Source organism: Balaenoptera physalus (genome assembly GCF_965194825.1).
Source record: "Balaenoptera physalus genome assembly, chromosome: 2".
Lineage (NCBI taxonomy): Eukaryota > Metazoa > Chordata > Mammalia > Artiodactyla > Balaenopteridae > Balaenoptera > Balaenoptera physalus.
Genome location: NC_138883.1, coordinates 147,624,161 through 147,649,987, shown reverse-complemented (window position 1 = coordinate 147,649,987; position 25,827 = coordinate 147,624,161). Strand labels below are relative to the sequence as shown.

The 25,827-nt window shown below is 48.0% G+C and overlaps 1 long non-coding RNA gene across 1 annotated transcript; it reads left to right on the top strand.

Moving 5' to 3' along the window:
- The first annotated feature begins 489 nt into the window (after window positions 1-489).
- Window positions 490-25,827, top strand: LOC309654938. The gene is made up of 2 exons (XR_014260520.1): window positions 490-951; window positions 9,717-25,827. It is a non-coding gene; the product is annotated as an uncharacterized lncRNA (long non-coding RNA).

The following is a 25,827-nucleotide window of genomic DNA, read 5'->3' as shown; positions in this document are numbered from 1 at the left end:
CCTACTGACCCTTCTCTCCTTGTGTAGGGGGGCCATTGCGTCTGGGGAGAAGGAGGGAGCAGCCCTCCCTTCTCCCTCCCCAGCTCCTGTGCACTCCGGCCTGCTGCATTTCTGAGCCAACCCAGCACCAGACACCCCTTAGCCCGCCGCCCTGGCTGTGGGTGCCCCAGACTTGAGTTGCTTCTGAGATCACACTGACCTCAGAGCCCCAGACCCCACATGGACCAGCTCACAGGCCTGAGGTTCGACTTTCAGATCCCCCGTTTCAGTTTGGGTCCCTCACTCTGCCTCTGGGTTCCTCTGGGATTACACCCTGCTCTGGACCCCTAGCACCCCACACTCTTCTGCCAGCCAGCTGCCCCGTGGGCTCCTGAGGGCAGGAACCATCTCTTCTGGAATTAGGCAGATGTGGTTTTGCTTCCCCTGACACCGTGCTGGGCTGGCAGGTGACCCCTCTCTCCTGGGACCACCTTGGGGGGGTTCACTGCTCCCTTGGCAAAGGTCAATCTCCGCTGCCCCCTATTTTCCCTCCTTGGTCTCCGGCTGTGGGCTGCCATGGGCCTGGCATGCCTTTCCCCCAAGCCCCTCCCTGGCCCTGAGCCCACAGGGCTCCACAGGGCGGACTTGGGGACAGGGGAAGCCTCCAGCCCCTGTCCCAGCAGCTGGCTTTGGCTTTGGGTTTTCCCTTCACTCCAGGCAGCCTCTGCTCCTTCATGCTCCTCCCTTTAGCTGCTCAGGATTGGGTGCCACCAGCCAGGCCCAGCTCTGGTCCCAGGAATGCACTTCCACCAGCACCTGTGGCACCAGCTCATCCAGCCACACCAGGGCGTTGGCAGGAAGGTGGGGGTGACATGGAGGCCACACGTCCTCCCGGGTTCTGCAGCGCCGAGAGGAGCCGCTGAGCCCAGACGGCAGCCCCCAGCCCGGAGGCCGTGCAAGGCTGGGGTCAAGGTGACCCTCACTGCCCACTCCTTCCCCCACAGTTGTGTGTGAGCAGATGCCAGATCCCCAGGCTGGGCAGAAGAGGACGTGGCAGGGAGTTTGCACTGAGAACACAATCTCAGCTCATCAGCAGTGGAGACGCCCAAGGTCTCCTGACTCCCTGCCCAGGGCTCTCCCACATTTCATCACAGGCACTGTTTGGAAGTGGCCGATAGCTGGCTCTATCCGGCAAATCTTCATCAAGTCCACCCCACGTGTGGCTACTGGGAGATTTCAATTCTCCGAGCTGTCCTAGTGCCCGGCCTTGGGCTGTTTCCTCTGGCACTGTGTGGGGCGGGCAGGTGACCGTGCTGGGACTCACCTCTGCAATGGGTCAGCTGCCCTTTCTCTAAACTACAGCCCGGCCACAGAGCCGGCAACAGACCTAAAAGAAGAAATCCAATAAGCCGGGTAGTGGTGGAAATTAATAGTGGTAATTAATTGCTAAGAGCACGCAGAGACCATGGCAACCACAGTTGGATGACAAAGGCACAAACCTTATTTCCTTTTGTGGGCTGCGCTCCAAAAGGCTCCATTTCTTTGTAAACAACCTGCACTAGCTTTGTGAAGATGCAAAGCGCCCTGGGTCTGAGGCCCCACCTTGAGTAGAAAAACACTGACTTTGGAGTCAGCCTTGATTCTGAGCCCCATCTCCCTTGCTTTCCGTTGCTGTGTCATCTTGGGCAATTCACTGTACTTCTCTGAGCCTGTTTCTCCATCTATAAAATGGGGAGAACAAATCCCAATTGACAGAGCTTCTGAAGAGTCAACAGGTGATAAGTGTGAGAGGGGGATGGGCTTTGGAGCCAACCTGCCTGAGTTCAGTTCTGGCACCATCATCTATTAGCTGTGTGACCTTGGGGCAAGTCATCAACCACTCTGAGCCTCAGTGGTCTCACTTGTAAAATGGGGATAATAATAACAGTACCCATATCAAAGGGGAGGGGGATACAGGAGTGCAATGAACCTTGGGGTCCAAAACAGCTTCCTGGAGTTGGAGAACAGTTTTATGGCAGATTGAATTTTAGTATAGCTTCTGATTCTAATACTATATTATAATACTATTTATGATAACTAACATTTGTTGGGTACTTGTTATTCACTCCAGCTTTATACATATCTCATTCACTCTTTACTACAACTCTGTGATTACCACCATTTTTAAATGGTATTTATTTGTTTGTTTGTTTATTTATTTATTTATGGCTGCGTTGGGTCTTCGTTTCTGTGCGCGGGCTTTCTCTAGTTGCGGCGAGCGGGGGCTACTCTTTGTTGCTGTGTGCAGGCTTCTCATTGTGGTGGCTTCTCTTGTTGCGGAGCGCAGGCTCTAGGTGCACGGGCTTCAGTAGTTGTGGAGCGCAGGCTCAGTAGTTGTGGCTCAGAGGCTCTAGAGCACAGCCTCAGTGGTTGTGGTGCATGGGCTCCGCGGCATGTGGGATCCTCCCGGACCAGGGCTCGAACCCATGTCCCCAGCATTGGCAGGCGGATTCTTAACCACTGTACCACCAGGGAAGCCCTACCCCCATTTTACTGATGAAGAAACTGAGGTTCAGAGAGGTTCCCTAAGGCTTCAGAGCTTGTAAGAGGCAAAATCCGGATAAACCTCAGGGATCCGGATGCTGGCATCAGAATGCTGTCTCCAAAGTGATGATGTTGGTGGGCCAATGTCTCCCGTTGGATGACTGTGGCCATCTTCAGGAGCCTTCAAGTTACCTGGTTCTGATAGTGTGGCTACGAGGTGAACTAAGGAAATGGAAAAACAATCACTGATTGAATGCCTTCAGGGGATGCTATAAGATCAAACTATCTCAGGAGACTACGGGCCACCTTTGAATTCTGGGTTGAGAGGCGGCCCCATTTGCACAGGTCATCTGACCATCCTGCCCAGCTCTCCCATCTGTTTGGCCTTGGAAGGAAACCTGAAGGAGGGCTAAGGGTGATACCAAGGCTCGAGACCCAGGGTGTGTTCTTCGGACCAGAAAAGTGCCAGCATCGCCTGTTAGATGATGCTGTTAAGGGCTGGATAGAAATGCAGAATCTCATGCTGCCCCAGACCTACTGAATCGGAATCTGCTTCACAAAATTCCAAGGGATTTGTGTGCACCTTACCATTTGAGAAGCCCTCAACCTGGGGTGAATTCCACATTCTCTTGCTTCAGATGGGTTAGAAATCATGGCAACTGGGACTCCACACAGGGCCCCAGATCACACGGCCTCATTCAAGGCCATCATGGACTCTACCTGTCCTGTGATCTGACGCGATCAATTCCCCACCCCAGACCCCCAAGCTGGAGACACCCCTGCTGGCTGAGCACCAAATGGTGACTCCCCCTCCCACCCCCACCCAGGGAAACTAAGCGTCAATTATCAGGAAATTAGTTGTCAGTAACGCTCTTCCTATACCTTCTCATGGGGCGGGGATAGAAGCTTCTGGGATGAGGTCCCCAGAGAGCTGAGCACGTCTGATTTTCATGGCTCACAAAGCTTAAGATGCGTGCTTCCCAAAGGACACACTAGCCCTCTCCCTTTCCCCTATCCAGCCCAGCACCTGGAAAGGGGTGTCTCTTAAGCTGGGAGATGTCAAAGGGGATCCCGCTAGAGATGATTATGCTGCTGTGCCCATGAGCCTCAGATAATTTTGAATACATGGGCCGAATGGCCTCAAGGTATACATGATCGAAGTCTTTTTCACCATCCATTTTCTTTAATGCTGATAACTTACTCATTGTGTGACCCCAGTGGTTTCTAGTAGGCGACGTCCTCTTGGGTTTAGCAGAGAGCCAGAAGTCAATATATTTTTGTCGACTGAGATTGCACAATGTTCTGAAAGGGCCCTGTGGCATGAAGGTGGAGAGCACTGGGGGAGTTGGTGGGGGGGGGAAGGACAGCGGCCCCACAGTTGACGGGGGCCCTCTGAGGGTGGGTGGTGCCGATCGCCTCTGCAACTGTCTCAAGGCAGCGGTCCCATGACAACTGATAGGATCGCCTAGACAGCACTGGGTCCAGCTCTTATCGCCCTGGAGAATGACTCGTGGCTTCTGGGCCTTGTTAACCAGTTTACGTGAGTCATCTGACTGCCTCCCAGGGATGTGAGGGCTGAATCCAAGAGCCAAAGGTGGTGAAGGGTCTGCTGGACCATAAAGCACCCTCCCCACATAACATGGTGTCGCTTCGTGCAGCCAACAGGTTCTCTGCCTCCTGTTGGCCGAGCCATTGCCCTTGAGAACAGCACTGCCCAAGTGGGGGTCGCTTACCATGCCTAAAGAGGGGGAGAGCAGAAATAACTTGAGATGATGTTGGATTCAGAACACTTCTCAAAGTCTGCTGTCAAAGAGCGGTTATCTTGCAGTCCTCATGGCATTGGAGGAGCCACCTGACACATTCCCATTGTGATGCATCCCCTGGCCCTGTAACTCTGGGGTCAGGAAACCGAGGGCACTGGCACAGCTGCCAGGGGGATATTCCTGGAAGGCCCCCTACACTGAGACAGTTTGCAGCGACTTAATTCTACATCAGATTGATAGTGAACCTCACTAGCACAAAATAATGTACCCCCAACTCAAGTTCTCCTTGGTTTGAACCCCCAAATGCACGCTTCAGTCCTTGCAAGGTGGGCTCGGGATGTTTTGAGGAATCTAAACATATTTTTTAAGATTTGGAAGAGGAACTCAAACACTGATACAAGATACAAAAGTTTTATTTAACAATTTAATAAAACTCAAATACACCATTTTAACTGTAGTTTGAAAAGACATTTTGGAATGTTTCCATAAAACAAATGAGAAATCACAGATTCCTGATTTGGACATATAGGAAGGCATCCTTCTTTTGACATCATTCAATTAGTTAATTAAAGAACGGAGAGAATATTCAAATAAAAATAAATGGAATATGGAACAAAAGCTTTAAAGATGAGCAACAATATTAACAGAAATCATTCTGGCATTGAGGAGTGAATTAAAGCATATAATTCATTAAGATGAAAAGATGAATTTTCAGTACAGGCAATGAATTAGTTCTTGGACGTTTTGATCATCCAATTAATGAAGAGGAGCAATCATATGAAAATATTTGGAAAAGATTTAAATTTCTTTCTGATTTGGAATAAGTACTGACATTGACAAAGATAATGAACCTTACAATATGCTGTTACCAAAATCTATCAGTAACAAAATTGTTAATGGGAGCCATCAATTTAAAGAGAATTTAAGACCCATACATATGCTGTTTATAAGAGACCCACTTCAGACCTAGGGACACATACAGACTGAAAGTGAGGGGATGGAAAAAGATATTCCATGCAAATGGAAATCAAAAGAAAGATGGAGTAGCAATTCTCATATCAAACAAAATAGACTTTAAAATAAAGACTATTGGGCTTCCCTGGTGGCGCAGTGGTTAAGAATCCACTGGCCAATGCAGGGGACAAGGGTTCGAGGCCTGGTCCGGGAAGATCCCACATGCCACGGAGCAACTAAGCCTGTGCACCACAACTACTGAGCCTGCGCTCTAGAGCCCGTGAGCCACAACTACTGAAGCCCACGTGCCTAGAGTGGCCCCCACTCGCCACAACTAGAGAAAGACCACACGCAGCAACGAAGACCCAACACAGCTAAAAATAAATAAATAAATAAGTAAATAAATTTAAAAAACAAAACAAAACAAAAAAAATCCTGAAACCATATCCTCTAAGATCAGGAACAAGACAAGGTTGCCCACTCTCACCACTATTATTCAACATAGTTTTGGGAGTTTTAGCCACAGCAATCAGAGAAGAAAAAGAAATAAAAGGAATCCAAATCAGAAAAGAAGAAGTAAAACTGTCACTGTTTGCAGATGACATGATACTATACATAGAGAATCCTAAAGATGCTACCAGAAAACTACTAGAGCTAATCAATGAATTTGGTAGAGTAGCAGGATACAAAATTAGTGCACAGAAATCTCTTGCATTCCTATACACTAATGATGAAAAATGTGAAAGAGAAATGAAGGCAACACTCCCATTTACCACTGCAACAAAAAGAATAAAGTACCTAGGAATAAACCTACCTAAAGAGACAAAAGACCTGCGGAAAACTCTAAGACACTGATGAAAGAAATGAAAGATGATATAAACAGATGGAGAGATATACTATGTTCTTGGATTGGCAGAATCAACATTGTGGAAATGACTATACTACCCAAAGCAATCTACAGATTCAGTGCAACCCTTATCAAACTACCAATGGCATTTTTCACAGAACTAGAATAAAAAATGTCACAATTTGTATGGAAACACAAAAAACCCTGAATAGCCAAAGCAATCTTGAGAAAGAAAAACGGAGCTGGAGGAATCTGGCTCCCGGACTTCAGACTATACTACAAAGCTACAGTAATCAAGACAGTATGGTACTGGCACAAAAACAGAAATATGGATCAATGGAACAGGATAGAAAGCCCAGAGATAAAGACACACACATATGGTCACCTCATCTTTGATAAAGGAGGCAAGAGTATAGAATGGAGAAAAGACAGCTTCTTCAATAAGTGGTGCTGGGAAAACTGGACAGCTACATGTAAAAGAATGAAATTAGAACACTTCCTAACACCACATACAAAAATAAACTCAAAATGGATTAAAAACCTAAATGTAAGGCCAAGACACTATAAAACTCTTAGAGGGGGCTTCCCTGGTGGCGCAGCGGTTGAAAATCTGCCTGCCAATGCAGGGCACACGGGTTCGAGCCCTGGTCTGGGAAGATCCCACATGCCGCGGAGCAACTGAGCCCGTGAACCACAACTACTGAGCATGCGCGTCTGGAGCCTGTGCTCCACAACAAGAGAGGCCGCGATAGTGAGAGGCCCGCGCACCGCGATGAGGAATGGCCCCCGCTCGCCGCAACTAGAGAAAGCCCTTGCACAGAAATGAAGACCCAACACAGCCATAAATAAATAAATAAATAAATAAATAAATAATAAATTAAAAAAAAAAAAACTCTTAGAGGAAAACATAGGCAGAACACTCTATGACATAAATCACAGCAAGATCCTTTTTGACCCATCTCCTAGAGAAATGGAAATAAAAACAAAAATAAACAAATGGGACCTAATGAAACTGAAAAGCTTTTGCACAGCAAAGGAAACCATGAAAGAGACAAAAAGACAACCCTCAGAATGGGAGAAAATATTTGCAAATGAAGTAACTGACAAAGGATTAATCTCCAAAATAAACAAGCAGCTCATGCAGCTCAGTATCAAAAAAACAAACAACCCAATCCAAAAATGGGCAGAAGACCTAAATAGACATTTCTCCAAAGAAAATATACAGATTGCCAACAAACACATGAAAAGGTGCTCAACATCACTAATCATTAGAGAAATGCAAATCAAAACTACAATGAGGTATCACCTCACACCTGTCAGAATGGCCATCATCAAAAAAATCTACAAACAATAAATGCTGGAGAGGGCGTGAAGAAAAGAGAACCCTCTTGCACTGTTGGTGGGAATGTAAATTGATATAGCCACTATGGAGAACAGTATGGAGGTTCCTTAAAAAACTAAAAATAGAACTACCATACGACCCAGCAATCCCACCACTGGGCATATACCCTGAGAAAACCATAATTCAAAAAGAGACATGTACCACAATGTTCATTGCAGCTCTATTTACAATAGCCAGGACATGGAAGCAATCTAGGTGTCCGTCAACAGATGAATGGATAAAGATGATGTGGCACATATATACAATGGAGTATTACTCAGCCATAAAAAGAAACAAAATTGAGTTATTTGTAATGAGGTGGATGGACCTAGAATCTGTCATACAGAGTGAAGTAAGTCAGAAGAGAAAAACAAATACCGTATGCTAACACATATATATGGAATCTAAAAAGAAAAATGGTTCTGATGAACCTAGGAGCAGGACAAGGAATAAAGACATAGACGTAGAGAATGGACTTGACACGGGAGGGGGAAAGGTAAGCTGGGACAAAGTGAGAGAGTAGCATTGACATATATACACTACCAAGTGTAAAATAGATATCTAGTGGGAAGCAGCTGCATAGCACAGGGATATCAGCTTGGTGCTTTGCGACCACCTAGAGAGGTGGGAGACACAAGAGGGAGGGGATATGGGGATATACATATGCATATAGCTGATTTACTTTGTTATACAGCAGAAACTAACAAAACACTGTAAAGCAATTATACTCCAATAAAGATGTTAAAAAAAATAAAATAAAAAAAAATAAAGAGAATTTAAGGGACTTCCCTGCTATCCTTGATAGAAGTTTTCCCAAATACGTAACAATCCTAAAATTTTATTTGACTTTGCAAATAATAAGTTGTGACATTATCAAACAACAAAAAAAATTTTTTTCTTATCCACCATGCTGGAGGAAAGACTGATTTAGCTCTATATTCTCTCTACCAAAAAAATTGATCTCATCAACTTATTGTCCTATGCAGACGCTGTCAAAGATTATGCAGGCAAAAGTATTTTAAAGATGTCAGACATTCTATTAATAAAAATACTATGTTCTGATTTTTGTGAAGTTGGTAATATTTTCCAGCTTCAAAAAATCGTAATTTGTTGTGATTACTTTTCTCATTCTAAATCAATGTTAGATTTTTTACTCAAATTTGGTTTTGTATTCTTCTACTTAAGAGGCTTCCCACTTCCCCCTGCCAGAAACACACACACACACACACACACACACACACACACACCCCTGTATGATCTTCAGGTCCCACGAAAACTGGAAGTGCCTAAACTTATCCTTCCTGATTCCACACCAGTCTCTAGGCCTTCCCTGAGTCCCCAGGAGAGGAAATGCCCTCTGCTCTGGGTTTCCACAGGACCACGGAGGACCCTCTTATTGCCCCTCACCTAGTTTGGTATTTATGTGCTTCTCCCTTCCCCAAGGGCAAGAGCTGCATCTTATAGGTGTTTCTAGCTGCACCCAGCACAGGGCCTGGCCCTGAACAGACACTTAAGAATGTGAGCGTTGTGGGTGAGGGCGCCCCTCGGAGTCAATGGGGATAGTTCTTGGCGCTCAGAGCATCTGCACCCTGCACACTTCCTCCTTCAGGAGGGACGCCCTCTGGTTTTCCAGGAACTTTCATATATATAGTTTTTCTCTTCTCTCCTTGCTCTCTGGAAAAGATTGGATACTCATTCACTCTGGGATTCAAATATCTGACTGACGTCTGACTTTAGATTAAAATGTGTGCCTTTCCAGAGACTTTAGCCCCAAGTACTGACACTCTTAGTGGTGGACTTGCAGGCATGGTGAGTTGGGGAGGCGTGTGGGGCTTGGGTAGCTTTCTGCCCGATTCAGGCCTCAAGCTTCCGGGAGTCCATGTCTGTTAGTGGTTGACTGATGTCAAGAAGAGCACGGCTGGGACGTCCCTGGCAGTCCAGTGGTTAGGACTCTGTGCTTCCATTGCAGAGGACACGGGTTCGATCCCTGGTCCGGGAACTAAAATCCTGCATGCTGTGCAGAATGGCCAGAAAAACAAACAAACAAAAAACGAACAAACAAAAGAGTATGGCTGGGGATGGCCAGGTGGGAGGGAGGGAAGGAAGAACTGAGCACGTGTGGAGGGGTGGAGAGACTTCCTCATGGGGCAGGGCAGTTACTGGACCACAAGTATAAGCCTTCCATTTCTCGAGTTCCTCCGGAGAAACTGGGAGTCCAAAATAATTCCATCCCTGAGTATATGTGACTTATTTTTTCTCTCTTAAACAGATCATTTGAGCCTCAGTTTCCTCATCTGTAACATGGGGAGGTAATTCTTACAGTGCTGAACCTTGGGAGAAGCGGATTAAAGAACAGACATGACGACGCTGAGCAAGCACAGTGACAAGCCCTGGGGGGTAGCAGGTGCTCATGTAACCTGCATTGCTGATGCTGTTGACCCAGCACTGGCCTGAGGTCAGGACACCTGCCTGCTTTGATTCCCAGCTCTGCCCCTGCTGGCTGGGTGCCTCCCCAGAATTTTTCCAGATTATCAGAGGGCCGCATGCCTTTGCCAGTTTGGAAACTATTAAAGGTCTGAAGCCACATAGATTCTTGGAGTGAAGTTGTGGAATTCCTGGGCCATAGCCATCCTCAGCATCCACTGAAACCAGGGCTTTGCAAACTGTTTTAGCCACAGAACCCTTTGTTCACATGGAATTTTATGTAGTAGCCCAGTATATAAAACAGGTAAAATGGGGCTGGTCTGGTGGCAGCGCAAGGCGAGGGGCTCAGAGGCCTGTGCCCTGCTCGCTTAGTCTGGAGGTCTGGGGACAGCCTTGTTCCCCCAATCCTGTTCCGCACGGAACTTCCATGAAACCCAAGGTTCCATCGTGGAAACTGATTCTAGTCGAAATGCCGTTTGGGACTGGAAGGGGAAGACTGTATACCATAAAGGAGGAAGATAATGTCTCAGAATAACTCGAGGAGTCCTTTGTTCTCTCTTGGCCTCAGTTTACCCATCTGTAATCGGGAGGGGTCGGTAGGTGGAGCACCTCTGAATTTCCAGGGTGTCTGTAACTCCTGTCTAACACATGGCACAGGCGCCACCTAGTGGTGAGGAAGGGCTCTGGCAGCTGGCGAGATGCCCAGCTATTTCCCCAGGTGTAGGAGGTAAAGGTGAGGTTGTATGCAGATGACCCCACCTTTTGGCCAGGATGGCACCTCTCTGGATACAGGTATTAAGAGGCACGGTGAAAAATCTGCTCCCTGGTTCTGCCACGATACCCTGTGTGACCTTGGCTCCCCAACCTGCAACCCGAATGGGTTGAATGAAGTTCTTAATGTGGGATCTATGGATCTGTGGTGGGGGATTTTGTGAAATCCCTGAAATTTAAAGAAAATTTTGTATGAATAGACAGTTATGTGTGAGTGAGGGTCTAGTTCTTTAATTGCTTTCTGAAGGAGTCCTTTAGGTCTAGATGAACTCCAAGGGCACCCAGGGTTCAGGAATTCCGGGAGCTCCCCCTTTTGGAAGGTGCACACGTTCAAACAACTTAGATGGCTGACATTTGGCAGATGCATCCAGTTTACCAGTTTATGTGGAGAAATACTAAGGAAGCCAAAGATAAATGGAAAGCAGAAGCTCTCTAGGTAAGTCCCAGCAACCAAGGATATGCAGCTCTGGCCCCAGTGGCCTGAGGTTGGGAGCCGAGCTTTGGAGCTCTGCAAACCTCTGCTAGCTAGGGGCACTGTCTGGGCTTTCGCACCCCTGATGGGACCTCCGTGGTCCCTGGGCACCTTCAAAGGTAGAGATTGACAACTGGCAGAACTGGAGGACTGTAGTCCTCATAGTCTAGCTCCTTCTAGGCCATGGTGATGGCCTCTTGTCTCAGGTTTCACTCAACTCCCTTCACCCCCAAAGCCCCATTCTTTTTTACTGGGCAAAGAACTTTATTAACCTTTGTTTCAAACTTTATTCCCAGGCTTCTTCAGCTTAATTAGCTGTGAAGAATGAATTGTGTACAAGCAAAAACTCCCTGCTAAGTGTCCCACCCTGGCTCCTTCTGCAAAATACGAAGCAGGAGGTGGAGGAGGAGAAAGGCATTTACTGTTGAGTCTGCTCTGTGGCCGGCACTGTGCTAAGTATTTTACTATAATTAGTTCATCTGATCCTCAGTGGCCCTGGGAAGTAGGATATTCCCGTTATACAGTTGCACACTTTGAGCTTGGCCAAAAAGATCGTTCAGGTTTTTGTAAGATGTTACGGAAGAACCCGAACAAACTTTTTGGCCAACCCAATATTAAGTGACTTGTCCCAAATCATAAAACTAGTAGATGGGCTAGGGTCTTAATCATGTCTTGCGTGCGGTCAGCACACGCTGGGCTTTTAGGACTGATGGGGCGTGGCATTCCCGAAGGTGACTCATGCCTCACTTAGAGCTAGGGTGCTGATGGGGCTGCCCGGCAGTGAGATAAGGCACTGGCCCAGCTCCCAGGCCGGCCTTCTTGCCAACCCATCAGCCTCGAATTGCCCACTGACTCTGCTGGGATGTCTCATTTCCTGGGATGGTGATGGTGACCGAGGATCTGACCCAGACATTCCCCAGACCACACCCTGCTCTGCTCCATTGCTGGGTTTGGGAGTCCACCCATGCAGAAGCCCCCACCTCCTCTTCGCTCCCTCCGGGGCTTTCAGACTGCCCCTCCCTGCAACAGGCCACACCTGCCTGACGCCTGCCCTCTCTGTGCTCCCAGCCCCACCCCTCACCCGGCTCACTCTCCCAAGCCAGGCTTCTGCACCTGGGGGTTTCCTGGCCAACATGGAAAACCATCAAACTCTCAGACGTCATGCTTCTCTTTATAGACAAAGCCTGAGGGACTCAGAGTCACGTGGATGCCTTGCTTTCCTGTCTAGAACAGGGCCTCCGTGTCGGCTTTCCACCGCTTCAACAGACTACCCGTCCCTGCGCCCCCCACTTCCCCTCCCACCCATTGATTTAATGAGGGAGATACTCACTTAGTGATGGTTGCAGCCCAAGCAATTTGCCAAAGATAGCTAGCTGGTAAGTGACGGAGCTGGGATTTGAGCCCAGGGAGACTCAGTTTGGGGAATCTGTGCTCCATCACGAGGCTGTGCTGTTGTCCAGATCAGAGGCTCACGGACCCCGACTCCGTCATCCAGCTTGTTGAGTTCTGTACTCAACTTCATGGTGTTTGCAGATTAGGTCAGCTTGCCTTCCACCCCTTCCTCCAAGTCATGGTTGAAGTCTGGTGAGTGGCTCCGACCGCTTTCCAGGTGACAACTGCCTGTCATCAGTAGTCTTTGGTTATTAGAGTTGTCCAGTTGATTTCCAGCCCACCTGGAAGGATATACATCACCCCAGCGTCTTCATAAGGTTGTCACGTTATGTGCCTCCCTGAAATCTGGATGAAAAGTATCTCCAGCAAATTCCCAACTAATCTATTAAGCCTATTAAATCAAGGAAAGGAATTGAGTCCGTGATCATCTCTTTTCAGTAAGATCCTTTTCTTTCTTGGAATTTTCTCCTGACTTCCAATTCACTTCCTCCACTCATGTCCCTCTGTTAATGACCCCTTGGCTGTCACAGTTTTAGAATCTTGGTCTGCACTTGCTCAAACCATATGAATTTGGGTGGGGTATGGTGAGGCCTGATGCGGAGCAAAAGAAACCAGAAAGAGGTGTACAGCTTTATAATTTTATACTCAGTTCCCTGGGGAGAACACTGCATGCCACATAGGGCCACCCAAAGGAAGCACGGGGTTGGTTATGAGGCAGAGGGAGAGACCAGAGCTGTGGGCCAGTGCCTTTATGGTGGTTTCCTTGGGAAGGAGTGAGAGGCCAGGCAGGGTGAGCGAGCTTGGGATTGGCTCTGTTTGAAAGTGGCGACCCCGTGAAGTTCATGTTCGCTGTGACTATCAGAGCACGGGGTTTGGGACTATCTAAAGTCTGCAGGTGTTTTGGGGTGAGCCAGGGTTTACTTGGGGACGGCTCGTGGCCATTTTGCGGATGTTAAAGATCAATTTGCAGAAACGAAGAGTCTGGTTCACACACCCCTCCACCCCAGGACCCTGCCGAGACAAAGCCCAAATCTGCTGGTCTTGCTTTCCAGTCACCTGGGATCTGACCCCACGTGACGATCAGGGGAAGGAATGGTCATCAATTGGGATGAGGAACTCAACTCTGTGCAGGTTCTCCAGGCTCGCCAGGCCATGGGGCTGGGGGTGGAGGCCTCTTCCTTCAAGGTGGGACCGCCCCTTCCCACGGTGAGGCTTTGAGCTACTTGTCTGATAAGAAGAAGACCAGCCTTGGTCTCCTAACAGTTCTTGCAACACACTTGTTTGTGAAGCAGGACGGGGTTCCTGATTCCTAACCCAGTCTCTTGATCACACAGGTGAGGGCTAATAGTTCCCAGCTGCATGAGAGTTCCCCCTTGCAGGCAGTGAGAGGGGGTGCCTGTGTGGGTGACAGACAAGGTAGGCGATCTGCATTGCAGATCACCGTTGAAAAACATGGGGAGGGTGTAGCTTCATGTGAGTAATGTGTTCTGAAGGGCGAGGCAGCTTTGAAGCTGCTGCTGGGGACGGGCAGTGATTATGAAAAGCAGCGGTGGGTTGAACCAATGCTTTTGGTGTTAATTAGCTCTTCATTAGGACAGGGGCCCGACCTAGAGGGCTGGGAGCTGAGGGGACTGAGCGTCCCTGGTAACCACATCCTAATGGGAAGGTGGGAGTCAGGGGGCAGATGGAGAAGGCAAAGCTGCCAGATCTTTCTCCATCTTTCCCACCCTGAGCCCAGGGACGGAAAGATGAGGTGTGATGTCACAGCACCCATCTGGAAGGGCTCTTAGCAACCCCCTGTGCTGGCATCCTCCTGCGGAGGACTAACGTCCCCAGCACGGACTCCCTGTAGCCTTGAAGACCGGACACCAGAGAAACACAGCCCAAGGAGGCTCTAGGAAGAGAGTTAAAGTAAGTTTTCCAACCGAGGTTGAGTTAACTAGGTATAGTAATCCTTGAGGTTAGTCCTATTTGACTCCCACAATCACTAGATATCTCTATTCCCTTATTTTTAAATTTCAGATGACTCTATTTACACTTCTTTTTTGTGAATAGAAACATATACTCTATTTATAAGTTTATTGACAACTTTATTACTCTGGGAGAAAAAAATTTGAACATGCCTTGCCTCTACCTACTTGGGGTCGCCATACTTTTTCTGCAAAGAGCTGGATGGTAAATATCTTAGGCTTTGTGGGCCATAGAATCTCCGTTGCAACTGTGAACTCTGCCTTTGCAACACGAAAGCGGCCCTAGACGATGTTTACACAGGTGAGCCTCCTGCGTCTAGCTGGCACCACCACGTTCCTGAAATCAAAGCACGTGTCGGGTGCCATTCCCAACAGTGACCAGCAGGCGGATGCTGCCTGGATTCCTGTGATCAGAAGGTCAAGACCTCGGGCAGGCTTGGTGGCAAAGGATGCTGGGATTGTGTCGTGATATCTGCCGCGGGTCCAGGAAGGGAGGGTAGCAGGTGCAGGCTAGGTATTTGCAGATCTGCGGGGCAGCCCCATGTTGGGGAGAGTGAGGGGGATTACGAAGAACACAGGCTTCGAGGCTGTGGAATATGGGGAACAGGAGAGGAGACATGTTTATTATGACCAGGACCCCTGATTTCCCAAGTGGTGCAGAAACCAGTCTGTGCCTTCTGATGAGACTTTACTAAACATTTGGGATAAAGTTACACTTACAGAGAGTCGCGATTTAGTAGAACAGTCTCCCTGCCCATCTCTCAGCCTGCCTCATGCAGTGGGGCCCACTTACGCCTCTCTGAGGGGGCTGTGAGCCTGCCTGCACCACTGGAAACCCGGTCCCAGGCTGATGACAGCGGAAATGTTCACTCCCTGCGTCAGGAACCCCACCCAGTCTCAGCTTCCCTCCTGACCCCAACAGGCAGATGCCATCAGAACACAGCAGTGCAGGATCTGCACGCTTCCAAACGCCGCGAGGGTCTTAGTTCTGAATAGATTTCTGTGCAGAACACCTGACTGGACACTCCAGGTTGAATTTTCCCATATCAGGCCCTACTTTCCTATTTATAGAGGTGCCTCTAACATGGGGCAAAGGTGGTGTTTTCCCCTGGATCTCAGCCTCAGAATGCCTGATACCAAATCTTCACAGAAGCACGCATGCAGCTTCTCAAGAATCAGTAATGGGGGACTTCCCTGGTCGCGCAGTGGTTAAGAATCCGCCTGCCAATGCAGGGGACACGGGTTCGAGCCCTGGTCAGGGAAGATCCCACATGCCGCAGAGCAGCTAAGCCCATGCACCACAACTACTGAAGCCCGCACGCCTAGAGCCCGTGCTCCGCAACAAGAGAAGCCACCACAATGAGAAGCCTGCGCACCACAACGAAGAGTGGCCCCTGCTCGCCGCAACTAGAGAAAGCCCGCACGCAGCAACGAAGACCCAACGCAGCCAATAATAAATAAATACATTAAAAAAAAAAAAGAATCAGCAATGGTATGCAAGCTCAGGGCAGCAGAAATCCATTGAAAAACAGGCTCGTGGGAAGAACCAAGTCTGTAGAGCAGATGCTGACCTAACCGTGAACTACATGTGATCTTATCTTACAGAATGCTTAGCACCTTAACTGAAAGCAGTGGTTTTCCACTGGGGCTGCGCAGTACACTTGTCTGGGAAACTCTGAAAACTATTGCTGCCTGAGCCACTCTCTGGAGCAATAAAGTCAGAAGCTCTCAGAGGGGTCTGGGAGCTGGCATTTTCCCCAGAGTTCCCAGGTGATTCTAATGTGTAGCCTGAGTTGAGAACCACTGCTTTGAAATGCTGACATCGAGGTGACTGGTCTTATTCGTCAGGAGAGGCTGGGGTATCCCACAGTAACTAATAAATCCCAGTATTTTAGTGGCTTATCATGACAAAGTTTGGTCTTTCAATCACACTGCATGTCCAGTAAGGGTTAGTGGGAGACTCTGCTCCGTGCAGGGAGCGTTCTGATGGAGGCATCCTTATTTGTGAGGACACCATCTTAAACAGTTGGTTTCCTTGGTTGCTATGGCAGGAGAAGACTGCTGGAAGCTCACACCAGGCTCTTCTCTGTCTGGGGCTGGAAATAGCACGCGTCGTTTCCTCTAGAAGCCCATTGGCCAGAGCTGGTCACATGACCCCACCCAGCAGCAAGCAACCTGGGGGAGGGGCCACAGGGCTGGGGGGTATTTGATGAGCAGTTTATTGGTGTTTTTTTCTCACAGTCCATCCCCCAACACTGACTTGGTTCTTGCTTTACTGAAGGATCATTCAGGAAGTTCTACCAGAAGGAAACAAACAGGCAGCCCGAAAATAGTGGTCAAGTTCAAGTCTCCATCCTTTGGAGGCAGAGAGCTGCATGCCATTTGGGGAATTTTCTAGCTTCCACAAGTCTCACCGAAGTTGAACAGAAAATCATATTTTCACTCTGGTCACTTATATGTACAGTCAACCCTTTCAGGACTTTCCATGGATTTGTCGTTTCTTGCAGCTGTAGTACCCTGTATTAAGTAGTGTAGCTTTGCAGGGGATATTGACACTTGGGAGGACCAATTCCTTCTCCCTGCTTTTCTTTTTCAGAGTTATCTCATTTTTTTCCCATGCATTTATTGTTTCAGAAAATTTTTAAATAAAAAACTTATAAATTTGGTTATGATTTTTTGGGGACTGGACGTCTTTATACTGTTACCTCTGTCTCAGGAAAATGCTCTATAATTCTAATTGTTAGTCTTCTAAATGTTTCCCAATGAATGTTAGCATTTTTTCTCATAGATCTTACATATTCCTTGTTAAGTTTATTTTCAAATATACATACATGTACACGCATATATGTGTGTATATTATATACATAAATATATTGAAAGTGTGTAGAGGATATTTTTCCCAGGCTTTCTGCAGGGTCCCCTCACCACCCTACCCCATTCCCCATGGCCATGTGGCCCCTGAGATAAGGCAATTGTACCTCCTCCCTCACCTGCCTTTGGAGTCTGTATTAGTCTCCTGTGGCTGCTGTAACAAAGGACCACAAACTGGGTAGCAGAAAACATAGACATTTATTCTCTCACGGGTCTGGGGTTCAAATTCAAGGGGTCAGCAGGGTTAGTTCCTTCTGCAGGCTCTGAGAGAAAATCTGTTCCTTGCTTCTCTCTTAGCTTCTGGTGGCTGCTGGAAATCCTTGACATTCCTCAGGCTTGCAGATGCATCACTCTGATCTCTGCCTCTGTCTTCACGTAGGCTCCCCTGCCACCCCACCCCGTGCAGCTCTGCATCCCAAATCTCCCTCTCCTTCCTCTCATTCCTCCATTCCTTGGACTTAGGGACCCCTTCCCTTAACCTAGAATGATCTCATCTCAAGATCCTTAACTTAATCACATCTGCAGGGCTTCCCTGGTGGCGCAGTGGTTAAGAATCCATCTGCCAATTCAGGGAACACGGGTTCGAGCCCTGGTCCCAGAAGATCCCACATGCCGCGGAGCAACTAAGCCCGTGCACCACAACTACTGAGCCTGTGCTCTAGAGCCCACAAGCCACAACTACTGAAGCCCACACTCCCAGAGCCCATGCTCCGCAATAAGAGAAGCCACTGCAATAAGAAGCCCGCGCACTGCAATGAAGAGTAGCCCCCGCTCGCTGCAACTAGAGAAAGCCTGTGCGCAGCAACGAAGACCCAACACAGCCAAAAATAAATAAATAAATAAATTTAAAAAAATCATATCTGCAAAGACCTTGTTTCCAAATAAGGTCACACTCACAGGTACCAAGAGTGAAGAGTTAGATAGATCTTTCTTTGAGGCCACAGTTCCTAACCCACTATGGAGTCTTTACTTCCCATTTCAGGATGGGCACTTTCCAGGATGAAAGGCCATTAATTCTAGACCTTCTGCAAGCGCGGTCTTGCTCTTCGATCCCCACAGATAGATCACATGGAGCACACAAGTCGAATATCCATCCTTGTTGTATAATTACTTTCAAAGGGCAACTTGTTGGGATTGCCATATACACCCTACTATATATAAAATAGATAACCAACAAGGACCTACTGTCTAGCACAGGGAACTCTACTCAAAATTCTGTAATAACCTATATGGGAAAAGAAGCCGAAAAAGAATGGATATAGGTACATGTATAACTGAGTCTGTACACCTGAAACTAACACAACATTGTAAATCAACTCTACTCCAATAGGAAATAAAGAATTAAATTTAAAAAATAAAGTAAAAAAAAGGGCAACTCAGAGCTACTTGCAGAACGAACTGAGTGGAGAGTGGTGCTCTGACTGTTAGGAAGGTAGCACAGGTCGTAAACTGAAGGGCATGAGGCACTAAATGCTCATGGAAGAGACACAGAGGCCCTGACAGAGGTTGTTAACCTCTACGTTGTAAACGCAGCTGGTGGACCTGGAGGAGAAAGGCCAGACGGTCTGTAAATGTCTTGAGGCATCTACAGAAGGAAGTAAGCTCACCAAGGCTAGAGTCTGTTAATAACCAGGTGCTGATAAGTAGAATTAGAAGACCTTACTTGCAAAGTAGAAATAGAGACACAGACGTAGAGAACAAACTTATGGATGTCAAGGGGGAAGGGGGGGTGGGATGAACTGGGAGATTGGGATTGACATACATACACTACTATGTATAAAATAGATAACTAATGAGGACCTGCTGTATAGCACAGGGAACTCTACTCAGTGCTCTGTGGTGACCTAAATGGGAAAGAAATCCAAAAAAGAGCAGATATATGTATACATAGAGCTGATTCACTTTGCTGTACAGCAGAAACTAACACAGCATTGTAAAGCAACTACATTCCAATAAAAATTAATAATAATAATAAAAAAAGAAGACCCTGCAGCTTTTCCTATTTTGTGCCTCCTTAGGAACACTGCAGTCGGCAGTATGTAGGAGGTGGGTTGAGAGTTAGTTCTGTGGTTGAACCAGTAGAGGATGCCCTGGGTTAGGTAGAGACAGACGCGTCTCCATACTGAAGAACATCTTGGTTCTTAAGTCAAGTGTTGCCAACTCAAACGTCTGCACGGCCAGGCAAGTAAGGGAAATGAGTGTCTTGGACCACGTGGGGGACTGCCGGACTCTGGGGAATGTAAGCTCTGTCTATAGAGCTTAGACTGGCTTATAGAGCCAGTTGTGGGAGAGCGGGCATTTCTGACCTAATGTAGGGAGGGGTTGAGGCTTCTGAGGTCAGGAGACAAGAGCAAAATCCACAAATACCAGGGAGACCTGGGCAGGAAACATCGCCCAAGGAACCCATGTGGTGGACTGAGCCCCGAGGCAAAGAGAGGCACGAGGGGCATCCCATCCCAGCACTGTTTTCCTGGCAGCCTGCAACCTTTAGCGGTGCTCGTGTACTTTGCATACTTGCTGGCCCCAAATACTGATACACTGGGAAAAGTCACATAGGAACCAAGGAGGGTTCTGTCATAGATCGACATCTTCCTTCTGTTTACCAAGCAACATGAACTCTTTCGTGCTGTAGCAGAAAAGACTGTACGCTTGTCAATGTCCCCACACTGAAGACCCAGGGTTCAGATTCCAGCTCTGGCTTCCCTCCTTATTAGTTATGTGACCTTGAGTAAGATCCAACACTTCTTGGAACCTCTGTTTCCGTTATTCACTGTGATGTAACAACACATCCCCCAAACGGTGTCTTCAACCAATAACAATGTTGATTTTTCTCAGCCGGGCTTCCCATGTACGGTCAATCAGGCAGTTGGCGTGAGGGTTCCCTTGAACGAAGTCTTCTTCGTTCTCACATCTGGTGCCTGGGCTGGGAAGACTCACACAGCTGGGCTTCTGGGGCGTCCTGTTCTCCCCACGGCGGCCTCAGGGCAGCTGACTCCGTCTATAGTGGTTCAAGGGTCCTAGAGCAAGTGTCCCAAGTTGAGAAAGGCAGAAGCTGTGTGGCCTTTTCTTTTTTTTTTTTTAAATAAGACTTTAATTAATTTATTTATTTTTTGGGTTTTCTGTTTTTTGGGTTTTTTTGCCCACGCTGTGCCGCATGTGAGATCTTAGTTTCCTGACCAGGGACTGAACGCACGCCCCCTGCAGTGGAAGCGTGGAATCTTAACCACTGGACCACCAAGGAAGTCCCTGTGTGGTCTTTTCTAACCCAGCCCGGGAGCCACACAGCATTCCTTCCTCCTCATTTTCCTCCTCAAGGCAGCCACGATCACCACCCCCCGACTGGAGGGGCGGGCCGTGGACCCCACCTCTTGATGGAGTGCGTGTCAAAGAATTTGAGGACATGTCTTAGAACCATGACACTATCCGTACCACTTCACATAGAATGGATGCACCCGATTCTTTCACTGAACTTTTCCTAGTGGCCATTTTGGTTATTCCGGGGTTTTTTTGGCTGTGATCTGCAACGCCGAATAAAGCATCTCTGGGCGTAGACTACTCTATTTTCTGTTGCTTGCCTGGGAGGGGGGTGCCGAGAAGGGAGCTTGAAGGATCAGAGTAGGGACATTTTAATCCACTTTGCAGTTTTCACTTTAAAATGTCTTGTTTATAGAAATAATGTCATAAAAATTAAAATACATTGTCTTCAATGTATTTGAAGACATCCTGAGAAGCAAGGAAAACCAAAGTATATTGTTTTTAATAGAATATGTTGTTTTTAAAGCTATTTGAAGACATGAGAAGATTCCCACTTTCCACACCTGGGTTGTGTGTGTACATGGGCCAGGGGGTATTTTGGGCCTCGCTTACACTCCACCTTCACGATACATAATCAAGGTACTTTTGCTGAGATGCAGATAGGTTCACAGCTCTAAAAGCAGCTCTCGTGTGCTGCAGGAGAAAGCTACCCCTTTGTGAAAGTCTGATGTGTCCTCACCAGTGGGGCCAGGACAAAGCAGACAGGACACGAGGGGGCCCAGCTGAGCAGAGGATCGCCGGAATTACAGACCCACACTCACTCTAAGTAGCATTTCGCTGCCTTTTAGAAACATAAGCCCATGTCTCCATGCCGGTCTTTCTTATGCGATCTCTGGCTCTGCTGTCCCAGCAGCTGCCCTATTTTGTGCGGTGTATTATGGAAAATATGTAAGCATTTAAATACGATTTTTTCTGAGCTCCATCTTTCCCTTCTTACGGATTGGACCGTTCAACTAGAAAGTGAGAATCTCTGTTCTCTGCTAGTAAGCCCTGGGTCTCCTTGAACAAGACCAAGAAGAGGTATGGAGATGTGGCTATTACTTGAATGACTGCCATTACAGCAAACCCTCCCTGGGCCTAAATTGTGTGGGTCGTTGCTCCTAGAATTGACTTCTCTTTGCCATCTAGACACGTGGGCTTGGAAAGGGCTAGGTACGTTCTCTTTTAAGTGTTTGCAAGGTTCATAGGAGAGAGTTGGAATGTTAGAACTTGTTTTTCTTTGGCTGTGAACTTAACCAGTGACCTTGGGAGGGACTTGCCACTTGGTTAAACCCTTTCACAGCAACATGGCATAGAGGATCCAGCCTTGAAATTGAGAGTGGAGAGACTCAAGTCTTAGTTCCAGCTCTGTCATTAACCTGGTGGGTGACTTTGGGCAATTTGCTTCTCCTTGGATGTCTTTAGATGCCCCACTTGAGAAGTACAGAGCTGAATTTGGCCAATCCCTATAGACATCATATTTCTAAAATTTGATGATGTGTGACTGCTATCCCAGAGGGTCTTACTTTGTTTTAGAATTTCTTCCATTTTTCTCCTGCTGGTTCCAGATAGAAATGAGGGCTTGGGCATGGAGGAGAAGCACATATTATATTCTTGGCAGAAGGGGTTTAAAACGGCAGGGAGATCGTCTTAGGCTGGGATCTTCCAAAGCACACTCTTAGACAAAGACTTGAGTACAACTGGTCTAGTTAGCAGGCTGACTGGGGAAGTGAGACAGGGAAGAGAAGGAGACCAATACAGAGGGTATGAGCAGGTTATTACCATGGGCAATTGGGGCTCAGTCTTGCTGGAGACCTCTGGGACAACATATCTCAGAGTTGCCCACCAGAGGGTGAGGTCTCTGGGGTATTTTCCCCCCAGAGATGTTAATTCCCCAGCGTGTCCAGCTGGTCCCTGGTGCAAGCCAAGAAAAATCCCTCGGATAGAGCACTGCAGATGTTTGCAGCCACAGGCATGTACAGGAATGGTGACGCCAGGAGGATATGGGTGGGGCATTGACAACATCTGCTCCTACTGATGCTGCATGGAATTTTTTCTGATTTTCTTGGCTGCTCATTGTATTCGAGTGCATAAGAAATATATCTTGAGAGAGATTCCACATGTACTTATGCAAGTTTGGGAGTCTTTTGATGTTCCATTGCATTTGGTAGACAGAGATTGTATTGAATTGGAGATGTCTCTTCCGGCAAGAGGCTGGAGACCTGGGCTTGACGCATGCGGGTGTGACTATGTTGAGATCACATGATGTTGGAGGAACTTATGGAATGTGGGAGGAGTCTGTGGACAGAACAATGACTGAGACCCCATGAGGGAGAAGTTCAAGGGTGGAAATAAGGACACGCGTGGAACTTAGATGCCCAAGAGTATCATGTATATGAGGATGGCCTGATGGTTTTCTCATGGACATGCTCCCAGCCAATGCCAATTAGCTGAAGGTTCATAAATTCACCTTTTCTCCCTCATTCTGTCTGTACCATTGTTGTAGGGAAGGAAATCTTAGAAGGTGCAACACCACCCACTTTGATAAGTTTTTGCAAGCATCCACCATGGCAAACAGAACACTCAACATTCAGGGCAACTCAAGAGAAGATGTAGCAAACAATAACTACAGTGGGAGTGAGACACAGGGAAATAAAAACCAGGAGAGAGAAGGAGTGAATGCAGGGCTGGGCCAGAACAGAGCAGAGGGCTTTCCTTCCCACCGTCAGGATCAGGCAGGCATCTCAGAGGCATCTGAGCTCGGCTCTGAATTTGGATAGAACGGGCAATGTGCATGAAGAAAACCATGATGGACAAAGGTATGGAAAAGGGCACATTGAGAACATGTTTGTGTTTCACTGGCTGGTCTGATGTGGCTGAGACGTAGGCTTTATGCAAGAATATCTTGGACAAATATCAGGGTGGGGACCAGTGTGTACACAGCTCTGAACGCTGGCAGCAGAGACAGGAGTGGGCTGTGAGGGCAATGGCAGCCCTGAGGCTCCCAGAACAAGGTGGGGTGTGTCTGTGAGGTCTTTATAGAACACGTTTATGAGTGTTCCCCATGACTCAGAAGCAACCAGTTGAGAAAGAAGTGTGTAGAAGCTTGTGGAAGGGTGGCTGGTAGGCTGGCAGTGACATGGCATCTTGAGCATGGAGGTTTCTGAAAAGCAGCTTGTACCTTTGGTTTTCTTTCTTTCTCCTGGAGAGCAAGGTGCAGATCTCGGACTTGAACCCTGGTCTTCTAACCCCCCAGCAATTGCCTCCCTCCAACAAATTTGAGTCTTTTTTTTTTTAAAGGGTGTTGGCACCAGAACCAGTATTAACAAAAACTTAAATTCCTCAATAGCCCCTCTCTCAAGAAATCCTTTCCCTGCTCATTCATTCATTCACCAAATATTTATTGAGTATCTACTATCTGCCAGTCTCTGTTCTAGGCACGTTGGAAGCAGCAAGGAACAAAACAGAAAAAGTTCCTGTCTTCCTGGTGTTTACGTTCAAGTGGGGGAGACAGAGACTAAGCAAAGGACAAACAGGTGTGTGAGATGCTATTTCACATCCTTTCACAGCTCCTCTCACCTTCCAGGACAGAGGCCACTCTCCTCTGCTTGGCCTTCTAGACACTTCCCGGTCTGTGCCAGGCCACTTCTCCAGCCACTTCCGCCCACCCTCCCTCTGAGATCCAGCTCAAAGGCTCCGTCCAGTTGCCTGCGCTTGGACACAGTTTCCTTGCCTGGCTCTGAGTTTTGTTCCACTTTCAAGCTGACGACCCAGGTTTTCTGGAACCATTCCAAAATCAATTTTTTTTCTTATCTTTTCTTATATACTGAGGCCCCGAGTTAGGATGAAATTGTAACCAGATCCCAAGTTTGATTTGGGAATTTGGGCCCCATTTCCACGCCCCTATTTCCCTCTTCTATCACATCGAGTGTGCTGCTTTGCCTGCCCACATTCCCTGCTCCCCAGCCTTGGAGCTCTGGTTCAGCTGCGTCCCAGGACCCCAGCTCAGAGCCAGCACACAGCACTTTCTAGACCAGCGTTCAGATGGCCATGTGGGCTTCAGAGGGAGCAGATGCTGCCCGTGGCCCTCAGAACCGAGCGGTATTCAGGGAGGGAAGTAGCTGGTTCTTGACCTGCCACCTCCAGCTCTGAGGCGGGAGGAACCGAGCTGGAACCAACTTCAAAGCCATGTGGCTTCCTTGGCTCCCAGGACGGGGTCCGTGCCATCTCTGCAGGCCAGGCCTGGTGGATGTTTATCATGCTTCACAACATATTAAATGCAGGCACTGAGCCCTATTCTGGGCGTAGGTCACCTGTTGCCCCTGGATGTTCTCTGAGGACTGAATCGAGCAAGCCTGCAGGTGGATGAGCAGAGCCCGGGGCACGTTTCAGCTCAAAGGGGCCAAAGCAAACACTGGGTGTCTCAACGGAGCACATTCCTGAGCGCATTAAACTGGGTGAAGTGAGCCCAACCGGATGGAGACCGGGGAGGAGACAGGTCGCGGCCCCTGAATGCAGCCGGGCAGGGCAGCCTGCTCTGGAAGGGGCCCAGCACTCAGCATTCTCCTTCCCTCCACCTGTCCTGATGCTGCCCGCTCCTTCCACGGCCTGTTATACCCCCAACCGTGGGGCAAGTACATCTCTCCAGCTTCAGGGGGAGGGGGTTGGCCGGTTGCAGGTCACCATCAGCACCGTCCATAAGGAACTTACTAACCCTGGCGGGCAGACAGGCTGTGGTGGAGCCAGTCAGCCGGCAGGAAAGGATTATGTGAGATGCAAAGTGACTATGACAGACCGCCCAGCCGGAGACCTGGGAGGTGGGGATTTCATAACCCACGAGAGTCATCCAAGGCCAAAGGAGTTACAGAAAGCACCAGGTGGGATCGCAGGGGAACTTCTTGGACGGGGTGCCCATGAAAGATGAGCACGGTGTGGCTCGGCAGCTCAGCAATTATTTCGCTTCATCCTCAAGCCTGCCTCCTTGACCATGACCGTCCTTCGGTTTCTGGGCTAATGAACAGTAAATTGTTTTAAAAGGCATGTGTCAAGGGGGGGAAAGTAGCGGGGGGGGGGGTGATGGTGGTGGGATGAATTGGGAGATTGGGATTGACATATACACACTAATATGTATAAAATGGATAACTAATAAGAACTTGCTGTATAAAAAAATAAATAAAATTCTAAAA